This window comes from Alexandromys fortis, unplaced genomic scaffold, assembly GCF_014885135.2.
Source record: "Alexandromys fortis isolate MF-2015 unplaced genomic scaffold, M_Fortis_MF-2015_v1.1 scaffold_44, whole genome shotgun sequence".
Taxonomy (NCBI): domain Eukaryota; kingdom Metazoa; phylum Chordata; class Mammalia; order Rodentia; family Cricetidae; genus Alexandromys; species Alexandromys fortis.
Genome location: NW_026067921.1, coordinates 6,299,943 through 6,320,553, shown reverse-complemented (window position 1 = coordinate 6,320,553; position 20,611 = coordinate 6,299,943). Strand labels below are relative to the sequence as shown.

At 44.9% G+C, this 20,611-nt stretch overlaps 1 long non-coding RNA gene across 4 annotated transcripts; it reads right to left on the bottom strand.

The window, feature by feature from the left end:
- Positions 1-875: 875 nt before the first annotated feature.
- Positions 876-13,756, bottom strand: LOC126501033 (uncharacterized). 4 transcript variants are annotated; one of them, XR_007591502.1, is made up of 4 exons: positions 13,579-13,756; positions 1,665-1,875; positions 1,394-1,524; positions 876-1,293 (listed from the first exon to the last, which is right to left on the bottom strand). It is a non-coding gene; the product is annotated as an uncharacterized lncRNA (long non-coding RNA). The 4 variants fall into 4 exon arrangements; XR_007591505.1 differs by lacking the exon at positions 13,579-13,756 and adding an exon at positions 12,320-12,363; XR_007591504.1 differs by lacking the exon at positions 13,579-13,756 and adding an exon at positions 12,202-12,263.
- Positions 13,757-20,611: the final 6,855 nt, after the last annotated feature.

The following is a 20,611-nucleotide window of genomic DNA, read 5'->3' as shown; positions in this document are numbered from 1 at the left end:
GTCTACTGTTCTAACTATAGGATCAGAGAAAACCTAAATCTCAAACTGTGAGGTGTATGGTTCTTTGTAGTTCAACATTCATCTGAAACGACTCACGGGAGCCCCGGGTGTAATACGTGCTTGACTGTGTTTCAACTGTAGCTGGCACCACAGTTAAAGAAGTCTTTGGTAGCTAAGCAATGGGACTCCTGTGTGCCATCACCTGAATCCAAACTTGAGAAAACAGAAAAGACATGAATTTTTAACGAAAAGATAAGAACTCTACTAGTCCAATAACATGGCCCCATTGACCACCTAGCCTGAGGCCTCAGTTCAGGAGACCTCTGGGAACAGAATCTGTTTGTTACAATGGCAGTAGAGGCCAATTGAGGAAAAAACTGTGTCCTTCAGATGAAGAAAGTGGGCTTGTGGGTACCCAGCATCCCAGCTGAATCACCAAGCTACAGGACCATTCCTCTGGAAGGTGGGACCACCTTAACTCTACAGAGATGAGAAGAATAATTATCTTTTTAATGAGATAATGTACTTTTCTTCTCCAGGATCCCACACTCTAGTGAAGTCCCTCACAAAGGTGTGGCCAAGCAACTTTGAAAGAGTGCCTGCCATTCTCAGCCACTCAGAACTCTTTTTTTCCTCCATCTCCTTCCTGAGCCATTTTCCTGAACACTCAGCCTTCACGCTTTCTTTAAAGCCTCCCCCACCGCCTCCGTGCAGTCGCCATATGGTTGACCTTCTTGTTGCCTTAACTTAAGCTGCATGTCTGCATTCTCGCCTCCATCTTCCACCTCTGGGAAGATGCTGAGATTTACATTTTGCCTTCTGTGTGTGTGTGTGTGTTTAATGCTAATAATAAATGTCCTTGAACTTCTTTTGAGTCAGTTCTTATATTATTTTTTATTAACAGGACTTAAGAGTTCCATGAGCATTCCCTGGATTCCGCAGGTGACATGCAGTGACTCTGGCAGAACTGTCCTAAGTTTCTAGTAACATGGCTAATTTGGGACCAAAATTATACCTGTTAAATCAGTTCCTGTGTACAATTCCCTGCACTAAGAAAAGAGAAATACAGGAGAGAGAGAGAGAGAGAGAGAGAGAGAGAGAGAGAGAGAGAAAGAGAGAGAGAACAGTACGACCCTAAAGGGGGGTCCCAGGGCTTGAAGTACTTCAGGCTTAGTTCCATTCTAAGTTTCTTGATTCCATCCTATGAGTGATGACATTCCTTCCTCACCATGTTTCAGCAACTTCCAGAAGACCTGAGAAGGTGGTCCATCTCTCTCTAGCCAAGTAACGGGCCTACAGGAGGACACACAGGGAAAAGGCCATTAAGAATGGGTGCAAACAATATAATCATTGAGGAGATAAGGGACAGCGGGCAAAGCTGATGGGTCCTCACCTCCTCCCAGCTTGCTTCCCTCGCCTCCTCGTCAATAGGGGGCTTGTGCGTTCCAACTGCCAGTGGTTTGGAATTTGGCGAATTCTGCAGTGATCACATTGGAGTCCATCACCTTGCAGGCCATGCAATCTCTGTTGATAAGAACATAGAATAAATCCTTGGGCATCAGTGACTGATGGAATCGTGTTCTGTGTGGAATCGTAAATAACAGACACACACACAGAGGAGGGATGGGAGGACAAGAGAAGAAAACTCAGAGAGGATACACTACCTGCCGCCTGTCCCTGGGATTCCCCTAGGCAGTTGTGTCCTGGACTGGAGACTTGAGGTGATTTCTAGGACCTCCCAGACGTCTCAAAGGTCTGAAGGGACAGAAGGGATCATTCCACTGCCATGTGGGCACCTGAACTCAGAACTCAGCTCCTTGATGACCTTGGCCAGCCTTGCCCCAACTCTCCTGAGTGGATTCTGTCACTGAAACACTACACAACAGAGCAAAATGCAGTTGGAAATTAATAAGAGGTTCTTCGAGGGCTCCTTGCCCTGGGATAACCGTCAGGGAAAAACTGGGCAGATGGGATTGGGGATATCGACCTCATGGGCTTCTCTTTGACAGACTTCATGAAGAAGTTACCTCACTATTCACTGTGTCACTGAGCTTCCAAAGTCCTAAGCATATTCCTCCTAGCCCGCAGTCCATTCCTTGATTGAATCTAATGAGCCTGTTGGTTCTAGGGATCATATAGAACATGGTAGAAGCTTCTGTCCCAGCTGGGCTTCCCACCTGAGACAGAAGAGCACCAAACAAGTGTGAGAGACACAAGAGACACATGGCTCTACTCATGATCCTCTTTCCATTGCCTCAAGTCATGGAAAGCCCAGTACTACCACCTTGCCCTTTATAGAGCTCAGAACACAGGGTAGCTGGCACACGACGAAGCACCCAGGCTGGAGTCCATAACTGAAATGCTACCCAGAAGCACAGAGATCAAAGCATCCACAGAACCTCGTCCACACAAAAGCAGCTGCCAACAGCACACCAAACCGATAGACTGCGAAGCTCCCTGTGATGACAGAAATACCCTCTGCTGTCTGGTGGAGTGGTCACTAGTCATTTGTAGCCGTGGCGCCCTGGACTGCAGCAGCCCCGACTGAGAAATAGGTTTTGAAATTTTATTTGAGTTAAAGTAATCTCACTGATCTATTGGCTAACATATTACAGGCTTTTTCTGTCACTGGGTGACAGTTTTCTTCTTGGAAGGATTCTCCCTAGACAGGAAGGTAAAAGAGAGGGTGGAGTCCATGATCAAGCACGTGGTTTGCCACCTCAGCACGTCTCTGGACCTCCCTGCATACCCAGCTCTTTCTTGTTAAAGAAGCACCTAGGTCACTGTGGGTGTCATGTAACCCAGCACATGAGATTGAGCACTGCTATAATGTAAAGTAAAGCTGTATCACATGTAGATATGACATGCATGAACTCCTTGCTCTATGTTTCACGAGCAAGCAGGAGAAAGAGGGGAAAATATATAAATAATTGGGGTCAGGAACCATTCACCCTGTGTTGGACTCTGAATGGATGCTATGGAGTGAACATGTGATCCACATGTTCCTTATTCCCAGTCCCAATGGCCATCATGGTTTTAGTGCACTTTTTAAAATGCTTATCTGTACACATGTGCATGTATTCACGTGCACAGGCACACATGCGTGGGGGCATGCACATGGGTCCACATGCCCATGAAGGCCAGAGGACAATCCCACCTGTCATACTCAGGAGCTCTCTTCACCTCCTGGCCTGGAGCTCACCAATAGAGGCAAGGCTAGGATGGCCATGAATGATGGTACCTTCCTCCCTTCCTTATTGGGTGAACAGTCAGGGGTGTCGAAGCTGGCCCATCATCTGGGTCGTACATTCTGTCTGCCGCATGTTTGTTTGTGTCTTAACAGAGACCTCACACAGGCTCCTCTCCAAGCCTTACGTCCTGGTTATTTTAAAGCTTATCAGGTGTGAGCCTGTCACATCTGCAGGTGGTAGGCAAGCTTGGCCATTAGTATTCTTTTACTCTATAAAGATTTAGTGAGGCTGGGCAGGAGGGATGCCTTGAAGATGCCAGCAGGGCTCCCGTCCTTCCTGCTCAAAGGTTTGTCGGTCCTCGGTTGACTAAAAGCAGTCTTGAAAACATGGGTCATTGCTTTGTTGTTTGGTTTTAATTTTTTGTTTTATTTTGGTTTTTTTTTTTTTTGTTGTTGTTGTTGTTTTTTTTTTACAGTGTTTTTCTGTAGCTTTGGAGCCTATCGTGGAACTAGCTCTTGTAGACCAGGCTGGCCTCTAACTCACAGAGATCCTCCTGCCTCTGCCTCCCGAGTGCTGGAATTAAAGGTGTGCGCCACCACCGCGCAGCCATTTGTTTTATTTTTAATGCTCTAGAGCCCTCCTTAAAGTTCATCTTCTCATCCTTCACATTTGAATTCCTTTTCTGCCTGCTCTCTCCAGGTCCTTACTGGTGTTGCTTTTGTGGCTCATCTGCCTCCTGCACCTCAGCATCACTTTGAAAGGCTTAACAGTTCCAATTCTATGCTCACTCCCCTCATCCACATGACTGGTTCAGCTGCTTCCTCCTGGTTGGACTGGCCTGACTCATCTCTCCCTCCTTCCTCCATAAACAGCTATGTCACTAAGTAGATGGAAACACAAGCAAGCGTCACATGTTTGCTTTACGTGTTTTCCCCCAAAATTCTCTTCCATCGCTAGCGTATCCTGACACCTCTGCATCTCTACTCGGAACCTGAAATGCAGGACTGAGGAAAATAATAGCATGCATAAGCTTGTTCTGTTTGTTTGTTGTTTTTTGAGACCGCCATCCAGGCTGACCCTGGGTCCTCCCTCCTCAGCCTCTTGAATGCAGGGATTACAGATGTACAATATCACATCCATCTTAGATCCAGTGCTTTGGTATAATAATGGGTAACTAATGTTTGATCTGCCTTCTCAAGGAAATTCTTGGGCATATCTGCCAGGACCACTACCAGACAGGTGAAACACATGAATCACAGCTTCTGACAAAGGCTGGCACACATAAGTTCGTGCAGGGGGCATTTGCTGAAGCCTAGGACGCAGGCCTTTTGTAGAGATACACCAACAGTGACATGATATCCAGTGATAAGAGCCTTGGCCGTCTTAAGTTTCCTCAGGTGCCAGCGCTCTGGAGACGATAAATCTGATACAATGTGAGCAGAGACCATAACTCATACCCATTAAATATGCTAACCACTCCCACCCAACTCTCCAACCCCTCCTCTTCTACAGACAGTAGGAGACCCAAAACAATACTTCTAATGCATAGGTCCCACCTGCAATGGATTAGAGGAAGGTTGCGTCCCATTGACCCCTGCCTTCTCTGACCACATGGAGGCCTCATTTTCCTGAAGTGACTCTCTAGTGGCATTTTTATTTTAATAAATAAAATTTGTCTGAAGTTCAGAGAGCAAAACAGCCACACTGTCCAGCCTTACAGACCAGGCTGCAATAACACACACCTTTGATCCCAGTAGCCAAACTAATTTGCCATAGAAACTGGGCATTGCATGCCTTTAATCCCAGTGATGTATGCCTTTAATCCCAGCCCTAGGGAGGATTATAAAACAGGAGGAGACAGCTCTTAGTCACAGTCTCATGCTGAGATTCCAGGAAGCAGGCTCGCCATTTCAGACTGAGGTAGATATAAGAGCCAGCGGCTGGCTGCTTTGCTTTTCTGGCCTTCAGGTTGAACCCCAATTTCTCTCTCTGAGTTTTTATTATTCGTGCATCATGACTCCTGCCACAGACTCTTTGTTCCTCCACTGTGAAATACTATGTACATCTGTGTTATGAATCCATTTTGTCCAAACTGAACTTTTCCTCGAGAAAAAATTCATAAAACTCTGAAAGTCAAAGAAACTTCCAAGGTTCAGGAAGCCCGCAAAGTTACAAGATTCACAAAACTTCTTTCCCAGGCTGTGAAAGTAGTAGAGGGTTTCTGGGCAGCAGGGGGCTCTGCAGCTGAGCACTGAGCTCCAGAGAGGCAGCCTACCATGCTGGAGTAGACTTTTCAGTAGTGTAAATGCCTTCAGGTTGTCCATGATCTTAGATAGAGCTCTTTATCCGTGCTCTTGTAAATGGCCTCACTATATTCATTGGTACAAGTTGATCTGGATAGAAGGATTTATTTGTTCTGTTAATGGTGACTAGGCATTTAATATGTCCCCAGGAAAGTCACTCAACCAAAGTCATGTCTAGTGGCCAGCTGGACATCCAAACTTTAGGACGCCACCACAGCATGGATCTTCAGAGCCTACTCTGTCCCTGTCTTTAGTTTGCTTTGCTGACAGCCTGATCTGCCCTCTACTGCTTCACAAGTTTCCCTCTGAAGAATCATACAGAGAAAGCAACAGGTTCTGTCATTCCTTATGGATGTGGGTCTCTACAGACGGCTGCTTCCTCAACACTCAAACCTGCTCCTGTACTTTCCAAACCAGCATTCTCATCAACAGATAAAGATGCAGCAGCGGTGGTTGCCCCTTTACCCAGCTCCCTCTAGTCCTGCCAAGGCACACCTCCAACTACCTCTTTGCAAGAGGGTTTTTTCCAGAAACTATCTTCTCTGGGCATGGCAGTCCAGGGATATCCAAGTCTTTGATAAGGGTCTGAGAGGAAGCCTAACGTGTAATTTTAAAACAAATATTTTAAAGTGTTTCCCAGAGTTGTCACATAGACTTGAAGTTTGATGTGAGATTCCCCTCTATATGCTGTGCATATCACTGGTTAATAAAGAAACCACTTTGGGCTTATAGCAGAGATATAAGGGAACAGAACTGGGTGGGAAAAACTAAACTGAATGCTGGGAGAAATAGGCAGAGTCAGAGAGAAGCCATGTAGCCCCACTGGAAACAAACGCCCTGATCTTTACCTGGTAAACCACAGCCATGTGGCAATACACAGATTAATAGAAATGGATTAAATTAAGATTTAAGAGTTAGCCAAAAAGAAGCTAGAGCTAATGGGCCAAGCAGTGTTTTAAAAGTGAAATTATTTCAGAGCTAAGTGGTGGGAACAACCAAATGGCCCTCCTTCTACAGAAGTTTAACTACTCATAGTATATGTTTGGCTGTCTAACCCTGTCTAACCCTATCTAACCTTCTCTCTCTCTCTCTCTCTCTCTCTCTCTCTCTCTCTCTCCCTTCTTTTTCTCCTTCCCTTACTCTCTCCTTCCCTCGCTCCTTCCCTCTGTGTGTGTACATATTTTGCATGTGTGCATGTAGCAGGTACAGGTGTGGAGACCTGAAGCAAAAGTCACGTGTCTTTTATAATCCTCTTCATCCTGTGCTTTGAGGCTAGGTCTCTCACTGAATGACTGACTTGGCTAAACCATCTGGACCTTCCTAACTGTCTCCTCAGGCTGGGATGACAGCTGCACATTGTCACACCTATAGGATTTTCTCCCATGTGTTCTGGGGGGGTGAAGGGTCTTTGTGCTTACTGATTGAGTCATCTCCTCAGTCTGACTACCTTCTTTTCCCTTTGCTTCTTCTGGCCATTTTAAACTGCTTAAATACAGAACTTGCTCTCAAATCCTTGTCTCAGAGGCATCTGAGAGGAAGGAAACCGAAAGCTGTATTTGTTTAACCGCCATCCCTCCCATCATTTCAAAATGCTTCCGTAGATCCGTATTTCTGAACCATTTTAATTAGATTTATAAATGTTATCTAAGTCCATCAAATTTTTGGGTTTTAGTGTGTTTTTTTGCATTTTTTAATGTACTGGTTCTCTCTCTCCTGTAAGCTCATGAGCTGTCCCAAGGCCAGGAGTGTGCCATCTCTTTGCACAATATCTAGTATGCCACTCAGAAGACTGAATATTTATTCAATCATGGTCTACAGACAAGAGGCCATGGGCTGTTGGCCTCACAGGCTTGTCATGAATGACACAGCTCTAAGAGGACACTGTGATGCTACTTTTCAGTGCTGTGGAGCACAAAATATTCTAAAAGCTCACAACCAAAGCTGACATTGAGGCAGTACCCAGCTAGGGTATGAGAAACTGCAGCATACCCTAAGGCCTACAGGTCACATACAAGATACTGTGTTAGCATTCATTTTTCTTTAGTCTGCTTCTGAGGGATGTCCCTCCAAAGGGTAACTGAGACAACCCCTTTATTTCTCCTTCCTTTTTTCTCTCATAGGATTTCATAGCCTAACCTGGCTTCAGGCTGTGTAGTGGAAGGTAACCTTGAACTCCTAATCACCCTATCTCCACATCCTGAGTGCTGAGATTAAGGCATGGACCACTGATCCTAGTTCATGGGGTGGGAATGGATCAAAGCCAGGATTCATTCATGCAAACACCTGAGGTTTTTGAGCTAGGCTCTTTTTCAATGGAGCCCCACCCCTGGGAGACCTGGAGCTCTTTTCTGAGAACCCTAGGCTTAGGCAGCAAGGCAGGACCCATCAGGTTTACTGAGAATCCGAAGGCACATTTGTCACAGGAATGGGTATTATCAAGTCCCACCTAAAGCAGGTGAAACAAGAGCCCTATCTGGACTGAGCTTCTGCTCTCGAAGAGAAAAGCTTATGGAACAATTAGCCACAGCAAGCAAGGCTTAATGCCAAACAGCAGGATGGAAACACACTGGTCTTTGCCAATGGCTTATAGCCTTCCCATCTCTGCCGATGGCTTATGGCCTTCCCATCTCTGCCGATGGCTTATGGCCTCCCATTTTCTGGCTCCTTTTCCTAAGTAAAAAACAAAGTGAGATTACCACAGACGTCCTAGAACATGAACTTTTATTGACTAGTTTCCCTGGAATCGAAGATTCTAAACAAAGGTAAGAATGACCCTTAGAGTCGAGACCTTATGACAGCTGATAATCTACATAAGGCAGGGACTAAGCAGACTTCTCTGTACCCTGGGTTTGGCCACTAACCAAGCTCACTAGAACAGTGTGTTCCAGCCATTTCTGGTCTAGTCTAGTGCCTCAAGCAAAAGGCCATCTGGGATGTCACTCACTCAACACTGGCCCATAATTGGAGACCAGGCTTGCCTAGAATGCAGAAGAATTTTGTAAGAATATTCCAAGGCTTTGTTTGGGGAAAGCACACCAACCTACAGCTTTCTATAAACTGAGAAGTGTGGCACATATTATACAATTATACTTCACATTACACACTGTATATATTACACAATGCAAATTCACAAGGAAGTGAAGGCAGGAGGATCATGAGTCATGAGTTCAAGTTCATCCTCTGATATATAGTGAGTTCGAGGCCAGTATGGGCTATGTGAGATCCTCTTTCAAAACAAGAGATAAATAGGTAGGCAAATAGATAGATGGATGATAGATAGATAGATAGATAGATAGATAGATAGATAGATAGATAGATAGACAGACAGACACGGGGGGTAAGAAAAAGGAAAGAAGAAAGGAAGGAGAAGAAAGCATGATGTGATTTTGTGATTCTGGACATAGAGGAAATTCCAGATTCCATAGAAACAAATTAAAATTAATTCTAAATTTGAATAGAGTCTAGCGCTTGCAGAGCCCAGGGTGGGATTTTCCCCCGTCAGGTGGAAATTTGAAGAAGTTACAATGACAAGCAGACAGAGCAATGGTCAAGTCATCCGCAGATGAACTGCAAACAGCTGCCACACTGACTGGGAACAAAGCTGGAATTAAGAAGAGCATGGGAAAAAACCAGGCTGGCAGAAGAAACTCCTGAGCACCATACACAAAGGTGCCTGTCACAGCTGCCCAGGCTCAGTTTCCAACTTTCATCTCCTGTGGGTAGAAATGGTTCCTCCAAACATCCCATAAGCCCATGGAGAAGACAGTCATCTATAGAAGACAGACTGACAATGGATGTAACAGTGGGCGGGAGAGACGGCTAAGCCCGTAAGAGCACTCGAGGAATAATCACAATGGCCTGAGTTCAGATCACTACCCTGTACGTAAAAACTGAGCATGCACCTCTAACTACAGAGCTAGAGACAGTTGCTGGGGTTTGCAGGCCAGCCAACCCAGCTGAAAATCAGTGAGAGACCTTGTCTAGAGGAAATGAAGCAGAGAGCAACAGTGCGGGACACCTAAAGTCCTCCCTTAGCTACCACATCTGCACAGTGAGCGTGCACAATAAAGTTGAAAATAAATAAAAAGAAGGTAGGTTTTGGCAGCAAGTCTGAGCCTGTCTGATGGTCTCATGGTAAAATACTATTGGCTCTGTTCAATCCAGACAAGTTTTGTACAATTCTTTATGGAAGAAACTTCTAGTTTTCCCAAGCAACAAGTGAGAAAGACCACTACCTATACCACCTATTGAACATTTGCTTGTGCTGACAGTCAAAGTCTTGTCCACCCTAAGACAATCATGGACAAAGAAGAGGCAATACATCCCAATACACTCACTCATTCTGAGTCAGTAATATTCAACATACACCTCACAGGCTACATGTGTCCTGGGGCAGTTATGAATACAGCCCAGCACAAAATTTCAAACTTACTTAAAACATTGTGAGATTCTCTCTCTCTCTCTCTCTCTCTCTCTCTCTCTCTCTCTCTCTCTTTCTCTTTCTCTCGTTTGTGTGTGTGTGTGTGCAACTCGACTGCTGTGTACCTGAATGTGAACTTTGAAAATGATTGTCTTATCCTAGTATCAAAAGATTAGAAATGCCTGCAGAGTTCTGCACATACATGAATATCATCAAAGCATGAAAATGCTATTTCATGTTGCTTATACCTTTGCCCCATGGAACAGAAAAGACACACTTCCTATCCTATAGCTTTGTCAACATGACACAGCCTAGCATCACCTGAGAAGGGCATCCCAAACTGAGGGATTGCCCAGTTCACAACAGCCTATGAATATATTTGTGGGAATTGTCTTGGATGTTAATTGATGTAGGATACCCGGTCCACTGTGGGCAGAACCATTCCCTTGGCAAGTCATCCTGGGCTGTATAGGAAAGCTAGCTAAGCATGAGCCTGCACTCGTTCCAATAAATAGCATCCTCCCCGATGGTATCTGCTTCAAGTTCTTGAGTTGTTGCCCTGACTTCCCTCAATGACAGAATTAGAAGGGAAAGATGAAATAAATAGGCTTCCCCCCCCCCCCCGAGTTTCTTCTGGTCACTATTTTATCACAAAATAAAGAAACTAGAATACCTAGGTTAAGAACATACAAGGACTAATTGGAATTTGTTGGTCCTGGATAGTTGGAAAATTTCAGATCTAGAGAGAAAATCTCTGGAGGTTTCCTTCACTACCTCAGCGCCCACTCACTGCCCACCTCTGATTTTAGAGTTAATACCTTTGTGGTTACCAAGAAAAAGCTTTGAAATTTAACAACAGACCACTGGCTTCCACAGCTCCCAAAGCCAAGGGTGTCATCAGATAGCATCTGAGGGCTGCAGCAGAGCTTTCTCCGTCTTTCTGTAAGCTGTGCATCTGGCACTTTTGCCAAGGTATTTTCATTCTTCCACTTAGGATTTTCCATCGTTCTGTCGCTATATGATGATAAAACTGTTTCCACATTACAACAGGTTATTAGAGGTGAGCTGAATCCGTGTTCCTGAGCCATGGTCACTCTGGTTTGGCTCACTAATAAACTGCCTCTTACTCCCTTGGACGTGAGAACTAAGTTTTGCATTGATAATACAAAAGAAAGGCTGTCCGAGCTTCCTTTGCAGCACATAACAAACCCTACACGCTCTCCCAAACTGTGCTCAAGTTTGTAGTGAGTTTATCTTTAGGTGTTTGACTTGCTCACACTATAAAATTAAAAGATTGTCTCTTGGTATGTTTATTAATGTCTAAGTAGCTCAATATTAAAGAGAATTATTAGTTTTGCTCTTATGGCAGCTTAGCATCTTCCTTTCATGTTTTGAATTAGTTCTCTTTCTCCCCCACCAAATTTTTGTTCTCAGTAGTCTCTAGGTGCTGTTCCTCATGAATGGATAGCAGAGGGCTGATGACTTGAGTGTTTATAATGATGATAGTGCCTTAAGGAATCCTAAAATCGGAACATGTTTGTGTACCAGGTGCGCCCAATGTTTGTGCATGTGAATGCATGTGTGTGAATGTGGTATATGAGCATGCGCAAATGTGTGCACCTATACACACAGAGATGTCCCTGATGGCATCAAGTGCCCTCTTGTCCCATTCTCTTCATTATTCCCTTGAGAGGTCCCTCCCTGGCTGGAGTTCATCTGTTTTTGAGCTGGGCCGGCAACTAGTAACCCTCAGAGATCATCACACTTCCACTCCCTCCAGTGCCTGGCTACAGATAGGTGTGGAAACACATAGAACTCACTGTATGGGTCATGGGTTCAAAACTCGGCTCCTCATTCTTGTGCAACAAGTACTCTGAACTGCTGAGCTGTTTTCCCAGCCACCCTACAACCCTTTTGACATTGTAACACAATGTTTTCATCCACAAAGTTCACCCTCAAGAACTGCATAACCAAGTCTCATACACACACACACACACACACACACATACACACACAGCATACAGCACATTCTAAGACTGAGGGACCAGCAATGTCCTCTCTCTCATTTTCCTCTTACCTCCGTCTTTTCTGGGACAAGGTCTCTCTAAATTATCCAGACTGATTTTCCCACAGTTACCTCCTAAGTGGCTGAGATTTCAGCCATGCAACACCACCCAATGCTGTTGACAGAGTCTACCCTATCTTTTAAACAGTTCCAAGTTTCAATCCTCTCATCCATAAAAGGGGACGACTCGGTGTCCTGAGAGCACTCAGACATGGCACTCACGCCATTGCTGTCTTTGCCCGGCTGTCAGTCAGACGTCCCCTTTGCTGAAACCCAGAGAAAGTCATGCAGGTTGACTACCAAATGAGCTCCAGGGAAGCCTTTATGACCAAGTTTGTACCAGTGAATTTCCAATCCGTCAGCCATTCCAAAGCTCTGACCCAGAGGAACCAAGTTTCCAGGCAGAAAATGAATGTAAACACAGCTCACATCTGCCTGTGTGTGGCCTCCTCAGACACAAACAGATTACTCAACCAGGGCAAACACACGAGGTGCCAGTGTCAACCTCAAATGGTGACAGGGCCAATTATGACTTGGCTTGCCTTCGTGAATCTGAAATGTCACTTGTGCTGGGGAACGGCTCTCTCTGTCAAAGCCCCATGAGACAGAAGCGACATCTTGACGACTTTTGCTCCTACAGGCACCAAGAGCAAGAAGTGAAAGGGACAGCCCGCTCACCATGCTACACCGAAAACCTCAAATGAGAAAGGAGAAAATTTTCAGTGAGCCCAGAGATCATCAGAACACAAATATCTGGCAAGTAAACCAGAACACTATGTGAAACTCGGGTAAGTATGGCCAATTCTGATGACCCCTGGCAATAAGGAGTGTCCTGGGAATAGCCAATTTCTAGTTGTCAAAAAAAGCTAAAAACCTAGAGTTTGCTGACATTACAATTTTGGCGACTCCTGGATTGGGGAGACACTTCTGCCAGCAAAGTGCTTGCTGTGCAGTCCTGGAAACCTGAGCTTGATCCCCAGAAACCACATAAGAAGGAGCACACACTTGTAACCCCAGAACTGGGAAGGCAGAGACAGGCAGGTCCCCGGTGCTCACTAGCTGAGCAGCCTCGCCTACTTGGCCACTTCCAAGATAATCAGAGAGCTCATTTCAAAATAAGGTGGACGGTGCCTACTCAGCAATATGAAGGGAGTTCTCTGGCTCCCACACAAGTGTGCCCTCAGGCATGTGCACATGTGCACAAGAATACAGACACACATGTGCACACATACACACACATATACACACACTTCCATAAATACACATGAACTTCCATATACACACATGCACACACATACACACATGCAAGCATACATACACATGTGCACGCTCACACACACATTCACACACTTCCAAAATACACATGAACTTCCATATACACACATGCACACACATGCACACACACATACACACATGCAAGCATACATATACATGTGCACGCTCACACACACACCTGCAAAGTTTAAAGTTAATAGCAAGCAAACCCAATGGCCGAGTTCTTCCATAGGTCAAATTCTACAGGAGAGCTCAGGTTCCATGGTTTCTATGGAAGCCAAGTACAGCAGACTTTTCAGTCTCAGAGCCCAGAAACCTGAGTACCTGCCCTGGATGCATCGCATCACGTCGCAAGGAGGATGAACACAAAAGCATCTGTGGTCAGTTTCCTCCTGCATCAAATCAAGGCAGACCTTGAGCTGTCACCAGGACCACATGGAAGTGAGGTAAGTGACACGCGGGCCACTCAGTCACCATCCACTGTGTCCCACCGCAGCTCAACTCTTCCTTCTGTTCCCTCTCTCAGCTGAAAAATTTTGCTAGTAATTTTACCTCCAAGGAACTGCTGCTTGAATCAGACAGGATCACATGAGGAAAGCGCTTAGCAAGTGCTCGTAAATAAGTCTCTGTTGTTGTAAAGATTTCGGGTAACCAGGAAACAAAAAATTTAGAGCATAAATTCTCTAGACACTAACATGGAGATGCAGATAAACAGTCTATTCGCAGCTCAGCCGTGAACACAGCAGAGACAAGCTCTCTCTCTCTCTCCCTCACTAGACTTCCCATGAAATTCCCGTTGGCATTAAAGTCTCAGCTCACTCAGTGCTCTCCCCCTGCATCGGTTTCATCAATTTATCCCCAATTAGTCAACAGGCTAGCGTCACTTTGCTGTTCATGACTGATGAGCTTGAGGGGGCCGTATATTAGTTTATTGATGGAGAGGGAAGAGAAACACTCACCATTTTTCTCTATTACATAAAATTAAATAATAGTTTCTATTCAAGACAACTCAAGGGATTAATTTTACTTTTTGAAACCTAAGGTATGAAATAATCTGTACAAATGAAATGTTTATTTATGTGTATGTGTTTGTGCCCAAGTGTGTGTGCAGGTGTCCATGGTTGTCAGAAGAGGGACTGGATCCCTGCAAACTGAAGTTACAGACAGTTGGGAGCCTCCCTATGGATACTGGGAACCAAACCCAGGTCCTCCGCTACAGTAGGACATCCTTTTAAGCTTAACTGCTGAGTCATCTCTCCAGACCGTGACTTGCATTTCTGATTCATTGCATGAAATTCCCTTCCCTGTGATAATTCCGAGACTCACGTACCTCATAACCACAAGTAACGTGTTTGAAGTTTGTGAAGGACGGCAGCTCACTGAGGCAGGTGAAGTTCCCCTGAGGCCACTGTTTTGGAAGAGAGGGCTAATGTCCACCAGCACGATCAAGGCTGAACACTCACAAATCCTCCATCACCATGCAGGAAAGCAGCTATAATGTCCACAACCCACAGTAAACGATGGCATTCTCAAAATCAACATGGTGGGCGCTTTCTGAAACGTGGTTTTTCCTTCAGTGCTGTACCACATTTCCTCTCAGCACCTGCACTGGGGTCAGCCTCTCAACAGGGGGTTAATCACACAGCATAACCACTTCACCAGGCCTAGAAAAAGCCAGGGTAAGAATCTTGCTTCCTTTCTCAGGTTTGTCATTCTCTTGTTTCTCAAGCTTTTGGTTTCTTTAAACACTTAATGCTTACTTGAAATAAGTCCCTGACCCAACTTAATCATACCCATTAGGATATTCAGTAAACATGAATGGCAATTTGCCGTGGTCATTTTGACTCCCTCACCCCCATGTAGGGAGATCCTTATTATAATTTAAAATAGCAAAAGAAAAAAAAAGTAGAAGTAATTAAAGTTTTCCAGGCTTGCCTTAAATCATCGTCTCTGTTTAATTACCTTTGATTGATTTGTCAGATAGGGTCAATTTGTCTTTGATCACATGCACAGCCTTGCCAGGTTCATTTTACTGATGCTGGATATGTGTTCCTTCACCTCTTCAAGAGAGGCGACGGGTATTCCCGGCATCTGAAAAACCTAGCAGATACTCCAGACTTAGTGCACATCCCAAAGGTTACTTGAGAAATTAAGTTATAGTTCAAGTCTGTGTCTGGTCATTATTCAAAAACCATACCGCAGCTCACAGTTCTTCGTGTTTTCAAGGAAGGAAGAAGAGGTGTATTCATTGTCATTATCATGCCTGGAAAATCAAAAAAGACCCAGTTGGATTTTTCTTGCCCCTTTCAGCTTGTTCCACATGAAGCTAGGCAGAAATCAGACCATGTGTGCGGGCAGACCTACCCAGACCTACTGACGGCATTAAAGCGGGGCTGCTTACAGTGGGCTTTAAGCATTTCCATTGCAGGTAATGGAGACAAAAGCTAACTTGTGAAGTCACAGGACCTGTCTGTCTGTCCAATTAAAGCGATTATTTATCTGAGCCACCCTAAAGAGCTTCGGAGCTTTGCTCTTCACATCCGCTTGGAGTATGTCTCTGTTTGCAGTGAATCACAGGGCTCCATGAATGGTCCCTGGACATTCAAGCTCTGCCCCCAGCCACGCAGTGTGGTGCTGAGGACACAGACTCCAGGACACCAGCACTAACTGGCAGGCTTGTAAGTTTCCCAACACCCTTCCCATCTCAAGGGTGAGTTATGAGGTTTAAGGTCATTTTATAGGCATGGCTTTGTGGGATGAGGATATTTATTTCCTACTAAGTGTTATGCTTACAATGGAATATTCAAGAGCAATCTGAGGAGTGGTGGCTTAACCATGGCCCCATGAACTTCCTAAGCTGCATAGTAATCTTACATAGTAAGATTGCTGTATACAAAATTGAATTGTTTATTAAAGCATGTTAGTTCAGGTCTTTATTTATTTTGTGTGTGTGTGTGTGTGTGTGTATGTGTACCTATGGGTGTGTGTGGTTTATGTGTACATGTGTATGAAATTGTGTTCACTAAAGTCTGTGTGGAAGCCAGCAAGGGCACCAGGTGTCAGGTGTCCTACCTAGTTCCTTAAGACATGGTCTCTCTCTCATTCACCCTCAAGCCAGGCTAGCAGCCAGCACACTTTAGCGATCCTCCTGTCCTTGCCACATACAATGCTGGGTACCAGGAACGTGTGGCCAGGCCCAGTTTTTTGTATAGGTTCAAGATTCGAACTCGGTTCCTCATGTTTGTTCAGCTAGAGCTCTCGCCCACTGAGCCACACCTTCCCAGCCCCATTTGTTCTGTTAACTCAAACAACAGAGAGGACCACAACCACCCAAAATACAAATACTTCAAACCAATTGGGTGTCATATTAGAACAACTTGCTGCATCATCCACCATTCCACAGCACTTAGACAAGGTTATCCTTGCTATCCAAAGTCACTAGCACGCAGACACCTGTGTATGCTTCTGTTTTGAGTAGGGGTTTTTGCCCCCTAAAATCTATGCACTATTGAGACTCTACAAACTCCATGTGGCCATCCTTCCTGTTTTGAAGCCATTTCCTCTAAACTGAAACATTTCCTCCAGGAAGGAAATAATGAATACTCAAGTAACTAACAAAACTCCCCAGGCTTCCCGAGCGAGCTCCGCAAACTTCACAAAGCTTTCCCCAGGTTCTCTAAGTGCTACCTAATGCCAGGTGCTAACCCTCTGACCAGTGGCGCAGCCTGTACATTATGCAGAGAGCTCCAGACAGGCTGTATTCATTAGCTGTAACCCAGGCTGGGGTGGGTTTTCCAGTGATGTAACTACCCCTGAGTTGCTCTTGCTACCCTAAGTAACCCTAAAAACGACATTGGTTTGCCAGGTTGGACTTTGGCAGAATTGTGTCTCCAATGTGTCATGGGTTCCCTACCTGGGGTGAGTGGGCATGTGCCCATGTCTCCCCAGGAAAAGCAATGCAGTTCTGGTGTCAAAGCGTTTCCCTTGACATTCCTATTAACAGCAAGGTGCATCCCTTCTACCCGTGGGACTGCTTGACACAGAATATTTGCTGCCCCTTTTCAACTTCCCAATTTCTCATTTCCTCGTAGATTTTGCTGAAATCAAGGAGAACAAACAGGGTAACAGCAGCCTGGATACATGTTGTGGGCCCTCTGCGGGTTTATGCCTATGATGGACTGTATGTAGCGCTGCAGTGGCAATGGGGAGTCACTCTGTACCGCTGTGAGGTTTAGTCGACAGCCCTGCACAGACACGACTTAAAAGGACCAAGACTGGGTCAGAACCAGCCTGTTCCCATGTCTTCCTCTAGAAACATGTAAATGTTGCTGTATTCCCATCTTTAAGTGACTGCGACCGCACACTGTATTAGATATTTGACATTCGCTTTGTCCTAGTAGCTTGTCACGGACAAGTCTAACAGAGATAGACACAAGAGTCTGGCATGCAGCTCTGACTCAGGAAGCTAAGAAAGGACAAGGAGAGGTGTCACCGGCACAGTCCGCCAAAGCCTTACTAGGCGAGGAACACAGACAGTCAGAGCACTGGGGACAAGAGTCCAGTGTCTAATGATACCATGTCCAGTGGGTTCAGCATGACAGGAAGGAAGCCAGAATGACTTTGATTATCAGATCAAAACAGGTCCATGAAATCATGGCTCAAAAAAATAACAGTCCATTGTGGTGGCACATACCTGTAATCTAAGCATTAGGGAGGCAGAGCAAGGACAGCCTGGGCTATATAAGGTCCCATTTCAAAAAAAAAAAAAGTTATTTTAAATGGAAAGTAGCTCAAATGAGACAGGAAATTTTTGAACAAGGAAGTAACTATTACCATAAATGTCAGAGACCGTGCAAGAAATCAACTTTTTGAAGCTGTCATACCAAGCCAGTGCCTATGTGGGCAGGGAGTTGACAGGCCAGAGGTGGAAAAAAATGTGTTCAGATGCATAAAGAATACCCTATGGAAAGTAGATTGGCTATTTTTCAAAACTGACAGGAAGAATTTAAGAAGAAATTTTTCTTCTGGTTCACATTTTCAGAAAATTTCGGCCCACGGTGGCAGGGAGGACACAGCAGGGCAGCTGGAAAACAGTGGTGGAAACACAGGAAAGCTGTTGAGCAAGTGTTGGCAACACTGGGTCTGTGACCTTCAAAAGTCCACCCTGCAGACCCACTTCCTCCAGCGAGGCTCCACCTCTTAAAGGTGAAGAGCCTCCTTAAACAGCTAGAGCCATCGGAGAAACCCAAGTGAGAAACGGGAACTTGTTGCAGATTCCAACAGGAAGGATTTGTGGAGGTCTCGGGATGGCTGGTGCAGAGAAAGCAAGGAGTTCTGGGATATGTGCCCTTTCCTTTAATAGCCCTGCCCAGCTATAACCTGGTCAGCGACCTGACCCCGTGGAAAAATGTCTCTGGTGACGTCATAGCAGCACTTCTATAAGTCATTTTTAACATCTTAATGCAAGAAGAAGAACGTAAAGTAAGAATTGTAATGCAGTTGGTTGTTGTAGCCTAAGTAATGCTCAACTGGTTCCTGCCATTTTCTTTATCAAAGGTATCAGATAAAAGGGCCAAATGTAGCAAATAATAATAATAATAATAATAATAATAATAATAGCATTTTCTCATTTATTAGCCTTAATGATTTATTACACAACTCCTAGTTGCAGGAACCCATGGAGCCTCTGGAAGAACTTCAGTGAGTGAAGAAGACACTGTGGTCTCTGTCTGTGTGGAAGCTGGATTCTTGCTGAATGAAAACCGAAGGGAAGCTGGCAGCTCCTTAATGCAATCACACACAGATGCTCCAAGGTTAGCAAAGACATCTATCTATCACTCCTTCGTGAGCCTTGAAGTGCCAGAGATTCATTTTATTAATGGAGCTGTCAGATTCTCTACAGTGTCCAACGAATGACAAGGAAATAGCAGTAGAACACTTCCTCGGCTGTGCTGCAGACCCCACGAGCAGGGAGATTGGGTTCGGAAACACCGCAGGCCTTTCTAGGATAGCTGGAGGGAGCATGGGGAAGATCCCTGTTTCAGAATGTTCATAAAGATTTTATGAATTCCAGAAGTAGTATGTGTAATATGTCTAGTGATGCAGGGACAATGCTGTGGGATTGTAATGACTGTCCAGTTGAGGTCCTTGTGTACATGACTTAATCCAGACATGTACTAAAACTGGTCCTGTGTGTCATTCATCCCCTGACTCATGTCCAAAGTCTCTGGGAAAGAGGGTCTCAGTCTAGTTCTTCCCAGAAATCTTGGGGGCATATGGAACCACAGACCCACCCTCAAGTTTCTACTAAACTTCTCTAGCTCCTGTGATATTCCAGGAAAAGGTTAGTGGCACAAAGATCGAGTAGCGTCTTTACAGGTGAAAAAAAGACAGAAGCATCAGTGATACAGCTGTAAAAAGGTGTCCTGGTTTTCAAAAGAAACAGAAAGAGCAATAGGAAAAGAGAATGCAGTTCAGAAACTGGTGTGGTTGATTCAAGTCAACATTAAAATTTAATATAGGAATTAAATAATTTGAACTTGCTTCATAAGAACCTAGTTAGCATCATTTTCCTCAGACCATCTTAGTTCTGGAAAGCACCACAATAGGAAGTAACAAGCTCAAGAAATGATTTTACTGTTCGGAGTTGAAGTTGAAAGAAGACGGAAATGAACAGTCGTCCAGTGAACTGGCTGGAAACTCGCATTTGTGTTTCAATAGAGTGTTGATTAATGGCTCCAAGTCAACGTGGAAGAAGATCTGTACAAGTTACGGAAAGTTTTTATCCTTCTCAATAACATCTATCAATGTCAATAGAATTGGAGAATTCTGGCTCAATGGAAGCTTATGTAAGTACAGTTGGAGGACTATAGTTAGCCACGAGGTCAAACTAGTGCAACTTGATGTGATTAGCCAATGGCACAGGACTCTCAGCTGTGTTATTAAGAGGTACAGTGTCCCAGGCACAGTGTGAGCAGGGAGCACAGTGACAGATTTAGTAATCAAGCTCATTTGATTGATTTGTGTTGATAAGAAAACAGAGGCCGTCTGCTAGGTGATGCAGCCCTACAAGGCCAGCCTTTCCAAGTCCAAGGGATGAGGAGAGAGCTCAATGGTCGAGGGCATACCTTTTATGTGTAAAGGCCCTGGGTTTGATCTCTACAACAAAAAGCAAAATGAGGGGCTAGGGAGATGTTCTGGAAGTCAAGTGCTCACTGCACAAGAATGAGGACCTGAGTCCAGACCCCCAGGACCATGTAAAATCCAGACTCAGTAGCCTGCAGCCAGAATCCTAGCTTTCCTCTGTTGAGATAAAAGAAAAAGACAAGGAAATTCCCAGCACTCCTGGCGGTTTGAA